This window comes from Lissotriton helveticus, chromosome 6, assembly GCF_964261635.1.
Source record: "Lissotriton helveticus chromosome 6, aLisHel1.1, whole genome shotgun sequence".
In the NCBI taxonomy this organism is placed as follows: domain Eukaryota; kingdom Metazoa; phylum Chordata; class Amphibia; order Caudata; family Salamandridae; genus Lissotriton; species Lissotriton helveticus.
Window position 1 is genome coordinate 1267563005 of NC_136067.1, and position 11440 is coordinate 1267574444.

At 43.4% G+C, this 11440-nt stretch overlaps 1 long non-coding RNA gene across 1 annotated transcript; it reads left to right on the top strand.

The window, feature by feature from the left end:
- Nucleotides 1–3853: 3853 nt before the first annotated feature.
- On the top strand, nucleotides 3854–5233 carry LOC144761702 (uncharacterized). Its single transcript, XR_013595859.1, has 5 exons — nucleotides 3854–3912; nucleotides 4028–4082; nucleotides 4176–4316; nucleotides 4409–4526; nucleotides 4621–5233. It is a non-coding gene; the product is annotated as an uncharacterized LOC144761702 (long non-coding RNA).
- Nucleotides 5234–11440: the final 6207 nt, after the last annotated feature.

The following is an 11440-nucleotide window of genomic DNA, read 5'->3' on the forward strand; positions in this document are numbered from 1 at the left end:
TGGATATAACAATAACAGATAGCTCAATAAATAAGAGTCAAGATTCGAGGTAGTAGGAGTTTGCAGGTTTAATACAGCATAAAGGACAGGAACAGGACAACCTGCACGGGCAAGATCTGGGATGGCTAGCCAACGGGGGGGGGGCCCGACAGCTGTCGGGCAGGAGCTGGAATGAGCGTGCTGGCTTTTAATAACAATACACAAGTATATATACTAAAACAATTGCATTACAGTACATACAGTAGGTGTGACAGTGGGTGGAGTTAGCAACAGTCGCGAAAGATAAGGATGAAAGTGGGTGTAACAGGAGGCGTATACATAGACATGTGATGTAAACGTAACAGAATATGTCATAAATGGGGCGGAAACATGGAGGGGGCTACCTAAGGAGCCGGGACCTCTAACCTAGTGGTGCGCGCAAGCTGACAATGACGTGTAACTAGGGAGAAGCTGGGGGCTATGACTTCTGAGCTAGAAGGAGAGACGAAAGTCTGGAGAGTCAGAGCAACATGTACCTAAACACTATCTAGTATCTGATGTTTAGAGAACATGTTGATAGAATCCAAAAGTTATCAGGGCAAAGGCTAACAGACACTAAGACTGGTGCATGCATTATTCTACATGTAGTGTGTGTTGAGGAATATTAAATGACCATTAATACAGTATTTCTCTTACATGGAGACGTAAAGGCTAGACGATGACTGAAACTATTGATGCGATTCAGTAGCTTAGGAATGCAGAGAAGGAGAGCTGGACTGATAACTGGAATCATAACATACTCTTGGCAGACTGGCAGGCAGAGCCAGGCCGAGCCGGGCACTGTGAGGCAGGAAGTAAGTGAAGGGTCAGGGATACAGGTGGGGGCTGTATCGCTCCTCAGCGAGGGTTCAGGAGACAGGAGCTGAATCTGAGTCCGGGCCCTTTTGAGGCCTAGAAACGGAGACTTTTCAATGAATTTAACGTGCACACTGTAAAACGTGGCAACATAACTTTACATAGGCTCAATACTCGTAGCTTTCACGAGAACTGGAAACTGCCATACTAGAGATGGACACAACTGTAATTGCGTCTTTAATCGATCATGGGGAATACATATGCATATTAATCGTGCACATATAACATAACATGGGGAATACGTAGGGACACAGAACATGGCAAAATTTACTTTTCCACAGGTGATCTATCAATCAAATTTCACCGAAACGCTGCGTCGACTTTTTGTTTTCTGTAACGAATTGTGTTTTAATTGTTTGTGATTTTTTACACTTTTTTAAGAATAAATTGTTTTAATCCTGTATATTTTTAAATAAATGTCGAGATCATTCTTGTATGTACCAAACTTGTCTTTTGAATACGTGGTTATTACTTTGGTGTTGGCTGACACAATGAATATAGATTCAATTTAATGATTGGGGTGTTTTGGGTGCTTATACGTTTTGCTGTCCAACAATGTACATATGACTTTATGGAAATAGAGCGACACTTTGTCGTTGCTTGCTCTTAACCCGGTCCCTATTGCGAGTAGTAGGGTATCTCCCCCCTCTTTTTAATTCTTTATTGTTTATACAGACATTGAATTCTGGGACACGTAGTTTCTGGCAATCAAGTGAAAGCAGTTTTCATGCTAGTTCTTGTTATGCCATTTGAACATTTATTGTCTTACATTGGACCTGCTACGGCATATATCGGGTTCGAGTTTGTTGCTGCAAGCCGGTAGACTGATTCCACAACGCAATCTAGAGCCTTGAAAGCTCAGACAGGTTGTTTAACCCTGTCAAAGTACTGTTAAATTTCAGGATGAGTATGCCTCCTTCTGCAATAGGACTCTGTCGACATCAGCAGGGCGTTGTGTCTGATTTAAAGTAAACAGAATTGACCACTTAAAGTCAATTTCACTGTGCCCTTTTTCCACAAAATGCTCTACCATCGGCGCTGTTAATACTTTCTTCTTGATCCGAGACCTGTGTTGGCTAATCCTCAGGTTGACTTGTTGGTTGGTCTTACCTATATAGATCTTACTACACGGGCATACTATAACGTACACAACGTTTTTGGTCTTACAATTAGTAAACCCTTGGTGTTTCCACTTGACCCACAGGTGGTGGAATTCGTTGCCCTCGATCGTATTAGAACAGGCAATGCAATTCCCACACCTATGGTGACCATCCAACGGTTTCATTTTCCATTGGGCAAGCAAATCGCTTCTTGCCTTAGGCACCGAAATATCGGCCCTGACTATTTGCTGGCCTATACTCCGATTCTTTTTGTAGGCAAACATGGGTTGCGGAAATAGACATTCAAGTCCCTCTAGCAGGTGCCAGTTTTTCAAAACAGCCTGTCTCACTTGGTGTGTATCTGGTCCAAAGGTGGTCACGCACACAAGTCTGTCCAGTTCTTTCCTCTGCTTCGTTTCAAGGAGGTATTCTCGGGGTGTAAACCTCGCTCTCTTGAAAGAATGTTTCAAAAGTTTCTTAGGGTATCCCCTCTGTATCATCTCGCCACAAAAAGTTTGGGCATACTCATCGTAATCAGTGACCTCCGAACAATTTCCTCTAATTCTTAGCAGTTGGCCATACGGAAGATTTGTCTTTAAGTTTCTAGGGTGGGCACTTCTATGGTGTAGGATGGTGTTCTTATCCGTGTCTTTTTTGTATAAAGATGTCTTTAGATGTCCATCAACACACGTTATTTCTACATCCAGAAAAGTCATTCTTGTGGTACTTTGTTCAAGGGAAAATTTTATGTCAGCATGTCTGGCATTAAGCCATTCATGGAACGCCTCTAGGCGCGCCTGGCTCCCCTGCCACTGGAGCCAGATGTCGTCTATATAGCGTAACCATTGCTTGATATGGTCCTCAAAGGGGTTATTGGTTTCTACAAATTTCTTCTCATATTCTGCCATGAAGAGTTGTGGGAATTGCATTGCCTGTTCTAATACGATCGAGGGCAACGAATTCCACCACCTGGGGGTCAAGTGGAAACACCAAGGGTTTACTAATTGTAAGACCAAAAACGTTGTGTACGTTATAATATGCCCGTGTAGTAAGATCTATATAGGTAAGACCAACCAACAAGTCAACCTGAGGATTAGCCAACACAGGTCTCGGATCAAGAAGAAAGTATTAACAGCGCCGATGGTAGAGCATTTTGTGGAAAAAGGGCACAGTGAAATTGACTTTAAGTGGTCAATTCTGTTTACTATAAATCAGACACAACGCCCTGCTGATGTCGACAGAGTCCTATTGCAGAAGGAGGCATACTCATCCTGAAATTTAACAGTACTTTGACAGGGTTAAACAACCTGTCTGAGCTCTCAAGGCTCCAGATTGCATTGTGGAATCAGTCTACCGGCTTGCAGCAACAAACTCGAACCCGATATATGCCGTAGCAGGTCCAATGTAAGACAATAAATGTTCAAATGGCATAACAAGAACTAGCATGAAAAATGCTTTCACTTCATTGCCAGTAACTACGTGTCCCAGAATTCAATGTCTGTATAAACAATGAGCAAGCACACTGCCCGTGCGTTGCTAAAATGGCCACCGGCAAATTGTGTTTTAATTGTTTGTGATTTTTTACACTTTTTTAAGAATAAATTGTTTTAATCCTGTATATTTTTAAATAAATGTCAAGATAATTCTTGTATGTACCAAACTTGTCTTTTGAATACGTGGTTATTACTTTGGTGTTGGCTGACACAATGAATATAGATTCAATTTAATGATTGGGGTGTTTTGGGTGCTTATACGTTTTGCTGTCCAACAATGTACATATGACTTTATGGAAATAGAGAGACACTTTGTCGTTGCTTGTATAAACAATAAGCAAGCACACTGCCCATGCGTTGCTAAGATGGCCACCGGCAAAGCGGAATAGAGAGAGAGCTCGCTTTGTGGAATAGACCGAGTTAAGGTAAATCTTAGTAAAAAGCTTCACCCAACCCCCTTTGCTTCGCAATGCCGATTCCTAAATGCCAGAGAGCGCGGGGTAACTGACACGCAGGTAATTAGTGTTGTTATCATTGTAGGATCCGAGCATGAAAAGACGAGCCTTCTTGTTTTCGCCGGCAAAGAAGAAATCAGGTATATTTAACTAAAGTGCATGCAGAAAATCTAAGCAGTCACACTGTTTAAGTGGGATATAAATGTAGCATTCATTTCTTTTTTGAAACATAGAGTCCGAGTTACTGCCGGGCTCGGCAAGAGAAGGCAGCCCAGTGAAAGTTATTCATTCGAGTACCTACGAGCTGATAAAGTTCAAAACGGAAGCAAGGAGACCCGTTTACAGTAATTAGGACTCTGACCTTCAAAACAGAGGTAGGAATGATTGAGATTTCCTCCTCCTCTTCTTCCTCAGCCTGTGTCTTAAAATGAGTGTAGAAACTTAGAACTTTCTCTCTTTATCGCAGGCAGCCTAATGAAAGCGTCCTGTTTAATAATATAAGCCATTTTGGAACATCAAGATTCAGAAAAACAGTGTTCCTGAGCCTGATGAGATCACGAGAGGCAAGGATTATAAATACAAAGGTACAAAGTTTAGATTGATCAGTGCAATTATAGAAAGAATAGAGGCTTCAAGTCGGATCAATAAAACTTTATTGTTTTTCTGCATTCTACACAGAAAAGTGACAAGGCCCTGATGACAGTCCGGGAACTGGTTTCCTCGGACTAGAAACGCTTCGGCACATCTGAGGGAGCAATTGATATCAATAAGAGTTTGAACCAGCTCCAGCTGGTTACATAAGTCATCCTTAGTTAAGGACGTGCTCCTCTCTTTCGACTTTGTCTCTTCTTCTTTTATGAATTCTGATTAACTTTATTGCCATTTCCAATTGTGTGTTGTTTTGCATTTTGTATTTTTTGTGGAATGTATGGGAATTGTATATATGTATTGTAAATAATTTGTTTGTAAATAGTCAGTTATTGAGATATTGAATGTATAGTGTTTTCTTTTTTGTAAAATTTTCAAAAAAAAGTTCAAAAAAATATTTGAAAGATATAGGTATAAATAAAAATACCGGGTTAAACTCAATTAGTTTGTGTTTCTCCTGCAATTGATATATATTTTTGGAAACCAGGTGGGTGTAGGCATATCTCCGTGCTTTCCATTGCACTTTATAAGCATAAAAAGCACCTTGCACAGAATGCACTTTTATTGTTGTGAAATGTGAATGAATCGTCCAGCTCTGGTTGGGCGGGATATTAAAACTTGCACTTTGATATGCTGGAGTTGCTTGCACAGAACAGTATAATGTTTTATTGTATTAATACTTACTCTCTCTATCAGATAATAATGTATTTATTTATGTCTGCTCTTTAAAAATAAAAATTATAAGAAAAAGAACCACATACATCTGAGTACTCCAATCCAACATTCTTGAACGCATTGGCAATGGGTATTTAAGAGGGATTTCTGAGTGGCTCTTGGAGCAAGAGCAGTGTCCTAAGAAGGAACCATGCATTGCACACAGGACCAAGCCAAAGCTCTTCAAAAGATGGGAAACAATAGACTTAGCAATTGCCATCCAATCTCCCACCGAGCTCATCCCCATATTCATTTACAAATGTATCATACTCTCCATGAGATTTGTTCAGCTCACAACCTATCACACCTCTGGCTCTCTCTTCTAGGGTTCTTCTTTGCCTAACCGTCTTCTACATAATCATTTCCTCACGTCAGGTACCTACATACAGTGTTTCAAATCTGCAGTCACGTTACCATTACAATAAAGAATATAAGTATATTTCTCCTCCTTGAAACTACTGCCCAGTATCCCAGCTCCATGTCTCCAAGACACTGGAATGCCAACTCTTTACGTAACTTGACACATATTTTTCGTCTAACAACTTGTAAAGTCCCCTTCCATCATGATTTCGTCCCCTTCATTCAGCAGGTATTACACTCTTGAATGTTGCTTATTTTATCACTATAGCTCGTCATAACTACGTCTATTCTCGTACTCCTTGATTTATCAGTGACATCCAACACTTTATACGCCTGAATTCCTATCTTCCATTTACTACTTAGACATTACTGTCCCAGCCCTAAATGTTTTTCTTTTATCTCCCCTGGCTCTTTCCTAGGTCTAGTTTTTTTCCATCTGCACTATCTCAATTGGTTACATTACATCTTTATTCAGCTCCTATTACTATTTTCATGCTGATGAAGCAAAACGTCTCATCTCTCTTTAAGTCACATATCTCCAACTGCCTCCCTGCCATTCTTTGCTAAATGGCTCTACAGTCTCACTCTTATGTTATGGTATGCTATGCAGATTTGTAGAGTGCACTATCACTGGAGGGTATGCTGGCACAGAGCAGATGTGAGTCTTGGCACACCTAGGGCCTATTGAGACTACTTGAAAAGCCAGGTCTTCAGCTTTTTGTGGAAATCAAGAATTGAGGAGGAGGTTCCTGTTTGTAGCGGCAGGTTGTCCCACGCTTTAGGAGTGATGTAAGAGAACGCTCGACCATCAGATCTGGGTTTCTGTATGCGTGGTATTTGTGCAAGTAGGTAGTCTAGACGAGAGGTGGTGTCTGCAAGGCTTGTGAAAGCAGATGCGATTGTTGAAGAATGCTGGGCAAGTGTAATGTAGTGCCTTGAAAGTGTGGGTAGAGAGTTTGGATTGTGCGCGTTTGTGAATGGTGAGCCAGTGGAGTACATTCAGGTGTGATGTAATGTTAGTGCGGCATGGGAGGTTGAGAGTGATTCTGGCTGCCGAGTTCTAAATAGTCTTTAGCCTTATAGTGAGTTTTTTGTTGAAATTATCCTGGAGGGTGTTCCCTTGGTCCATCTTGCTTGTGACCAGGGCCTGCAAGATGTTTTTCTGGCGTTCTGATCGGGAGCCATTTGAAAATCATAATCATCATCTTCAGGGTATGGAAGCATGAGGCGATGACGGCATTGACTTGGGTGGTCCTGGCGAGTTTGCTGTTGCTGATGATCCCAAGGTTCTTGACATGCGTGATGTAGGTAGGTGTTGGTTCAAGCTCTGTTGGCCACCGGGTAGAGTCCCATGGTGACGTGCCCCTTCCGAAACTAAGGATTTCGGTCTAGTTAGTATTTAGTTTTAGACAGTGGTCTTCATCCAGTGGGGGATTTCAGTCATCCAGGCATTGAACTTGATCCAGATATTAGGCACCTTGTCTGTGAGGGAGGGAATGACTTGCATGTCGTCGTGTAGGAAAGGATGTTGATGTGGTGAGGGCGGTTGATGCTGGTTAGAGGGATCATGTATGCATTGAAGAGAGTCCAGCTCAGAGAGGATCCTTGCATAACTCAGCAGACGAGGTTGGGGGTGTTCGAGGTGTTTCATGCCAAACTGACTAACTGGGTCCTTCCAGTCAGGAAGGAGCAGATCCATCAAAGTGCGTGTACTTAGATTTCAATGTTGTGAAGGTATTGAATGAGAATGGGGTGGGAGACTCTGTCAAATGCTGTGGAAAGTTCCAGGAGGATGAGCGTTTCTCTGTCCAGACTCATGCAGATAGCTTCCGTAGCGATGGTTAAGGCAGTTTCTCTACTGTGATTGGGTCTGAAACCAGACTGAGTAGTGTCAAGTTGGTGGTTGTTGAGGTATTCGGTGAGATGTGTGTGTATTGATTGTGGCTGGCAATGGTAGTTGGGAGATCTGTCTGCAGTTGGTGAGCGTTGATGGTCCCTAAGACGTTTCTTCAGCAATGGGAGGAATTTTGTGTGCTTCCAAGTGGAAGAAATGGAGAGCTGAAGAATGGGTGTGAGTATGGCGCTGATGGGTTGCAGTCCTCTGGAATAGGCATGGTGGAGGCTGGGATCTGACAGGGCCACTGAGTAGATAAACGTTATGGTGACAGTGGTTTCTTCTTGAGGGATGACAGGCCATGTGCTGAGCATTGGTTGTTTGGATTAGATCATGAGGTGTTTGGGGAGGTCTGTCAGATCCGGGTTACGGGATCAAGTTGCTGTAAATCGCGGTGATTGTGTTGTTGAAGAAATGAAAGAGATTGTTGCATAGGTCTTGTGAGGGAGTGATTGAGTTGGAGGCGGCCTATAATGAGGTGAAATCTTTCATAGTGGCAAAGATTTCATTGCTTCTGTTGGTACTGGTACCAATGTGGTTTTGCCAATGTGGCGCCTTTTGGTGGTCCAGATCATTGAGTGGTAGCATCTTAGGGTGGAATTGAACATGTTCCTTTCTGCATTGTCCTGACTCATTCTCCATTTGTGTTCCAGTTTGCAGTGGCGTTTCATCAGTCTGAGTTCCACCGTATACCAACAGGCTTGAAGTATGGATCTTGTTGCATTGCTGTGCATAAGGGGGGGGGGCAGGGAGTTGGTGCAGGAGGCAATACAATTGTTGAAATTCTTGATGGCTTTGCAGAGGCTTTTGCTGTGTGCAGGGCGGTGGGTATTTATAGTGGTGTTCAAGTCCTTGTCAGTGATGCTGCTCCAATTTCTGTGCATACCCAGCCGTCTTCAGCCAGGATTGCTTGACTCCAGTGGTGTGGAGAGCATGGGACTCACGTCTGAGCATACCCAGCCGTCTTCAGCCAGGATAGCTTGACTCCAGTGGTGTGGAGAGCATGGGACTCACGTCTGAGCATACCCAGACGTCTTCAGCTAGGATAGCTTGACTCCAGTGGTGTGGAGAGCATGGGACTCACGTCTGAGCACTGCAGTCAAGCAAGCCCGGCTGCATACGGCACTGGAGTCAAGCAAGCCCGGCTGAAGACGGTTTAGTTTTTCTTTGTTCGCCCTAAGTTGGCAGGGTATGCTCAGACGTGAGTCCCTTGCTCACTTAGCCACTGGAGTCAAGCAAGCCCGGCTGAAGACAGGGGAAGACATGGCTTGGCAGCTCGGGCTGGACTGTTCCCATGAGGCACAGGGTTAGACTGATTTGCATATGGCCATGTCTGAACTGGGGTGGCGGAGTGAGCTAAAGAACGGTGATGGATTAAACCCAGATCAGTTGACAAGGGGTGAGTGGTTGTATCGTCAACGCACCGTCCATCATCACCTTTGGTTTTTCTTTCCCAATTTCTGTGGGCATGTCTGGTGGTGGTGTGTGTGTGTGTTGGACTGGGACAGGGATGCTGAACTTGATGAGAGTTTAGTCTGTCCATGTAACTGATGTCGGCTGGTTGACTTGGATGTTGCTGAAGGTAGTGAAAATATTGTCCAGGAGGTGTCTGACGATGTAAATAGGTCCCTTTACTCGTTGGGTGAAGCCCAGACTTCCTAGGTCATGAGTGAGCGCTCTTGAGTTGAGGTCGACCCGGTCTTCCAGGTGGAAGTTTAGGTATCTGATTAAGATGTAATTTCTAGCACCAAAGGGCGAGTGGAGCGATGAAGTTCTGATGGTGTTTGTAAAGTTGGTGCATGGCCCCGGTGGTCTGTAGATGAGGGTGCCGCTGAGAGTGAAGTTTACTGTGACATGGAGCTTGGAAGGCAGGTATTCCATAATGGCGAATGACTTGTCCATGGATGTGGTGGAGCTGATAGTGTTCTTGTGGATGATGGCAATTCTGCCTCCGGTTTTTGAAGTCTGTCTTGCTTGGCAATCTTGCAGCTAGGGCAGATGGCTCTGATGATGTCAGGTGCTGATGCGGGGTTCAGCCAGGTTTCAGTGAGGAAAAGTAGGTTAGGGGCTTTGTTGTGAAGCAGGTGCCCGTGGCATGTTTAGTGAGCATGCATGCATGCAAGTGTGGAGTTTTGTGTAGGTGTTTGAAGGACTATGTGAGTTTGAGAGAGTGGGATGTGTGCTGTCGGTACGTGTTGGGTGTGGGTAAGTAGAAGAAAGCTTGCAGGAGGCACATGAGAATGCTCCCTTGGTGTTGTGTGGTGCAGCAAAGGAGCAGCATTTTGAGCACCGGCCCAGGTTGAGAGTGCAGTGGGATGCAGCATGGTAGCGAAGGGAGTGTGGAGGACCAGGATTCCTAGCACTGGGTACGGTCCAGGCGTGGAAGGGAGCAGACATGCTTGCCTTTGGGACGCGTCCGCTGCGCATCCACATTGTGCATCCTCTAAGTAGGTCCTGGACGGAAGAGGAGTGATGTCACTTACTGGCATTTGGATGATGGAAATGATTCCTCTTGGCTTGGCTTTGTCTTTTAAAGACACTTTTAGTGTTAAACCAGTGATGTCATGTCCTGTGCAGATGGATGATGGGAAATTTTGTGATGTCGCTTCCTGTGCAGATGGATGATGGAAATGACTCCTCTTACATGGCTTCTTTATTTAAACATAGTTTTGGCAGCAAACCAGTGATGTCACTTCCTATGCAGATGGATGATGGGAAAATTGAGAATCATTATGCCCTCCCTAACCACCCCCAATAAAAAATGTCATTCCATTTCTGGTTATACAAAAAGGGCTCTTTTTTCCCAGACAATACAGATATTGTATGAAAATTATATGAACTGCATATATAATTTAATATAAAAATGTATGTTTCTGACTCTTCTTCCTTAAAAGTAATTGTAAAATCAGTTCAGCATGCACATCTTTTTTCCGCTCTGCTGAATCCTGTTTAGGGGTGGAAGTTGAGAGTATAGTTTGTAATCATGCCTGATTCCACAGGCATCCCTTTCTGATGGCCTTGAGGTGCAACATGGAACATCCAGCCATGATTTTCCAACAAGTAGCAGGATTGTATTAAATTCATCCCCCACCTCCACTCTTGTCCAGGCAAAATCCACCTTACATCAAGCCAAATGTCCGTTGCATAATAGGTCTGGTTTGCTTGTGATCAGCATTATAACTCCTTTCTCTAGCTGTCTGTGCATTTAAGGGAAGTGCCATTATCTATGGGTGTAGGGCATATGTACTGTCAATTGAAATTGGAACACATGTATATATTAAGAAAAGAAACACCCCCAAAATACCTTTACTAATGACCATCATGCATCCCTACCAAGTAACCACCTGCTTCAAGCTCTCCTCTTGCTAGTTTGTCATAGAGTCCTCAGTACCAAAAGATACAGGAGTTCTGCGTGCTTCCTAGTTACCATGCAGCTACGTCAGTAATTAGGCATGTGGCATAGCATCCCACCTGTATATATCAAGGAATGACACTGTAGATGTCTGTGAGACATCAATCTCCTTGAGAAGAAGTACAGTGGAACATGGGTTATATCCACACTTCCAATGACTTGGGGATTGTGCAATAGCATAACATTGGACCTTGTTACCCTATAACTCAGCAGTGAAGTTTACTAAATACATATGTGTTTCTATTATTTCCACCATAGCATAAAGAATGTTTCTGAAAACCCTTGACTGGCCTATCTCTGATATGCCCCCACCAACTTCAACATACACTGGTAACTACCGGTATGCTTTTATAATTTGAATTGGTTACCCTCTGCTTCCATTTGATGGTAAATTTCACATGCAGTATGATGTTTTACCACTCCGAGCAATTTGCAAATGTTTTGTTCACTTAATTTTCAAATGAGGAATT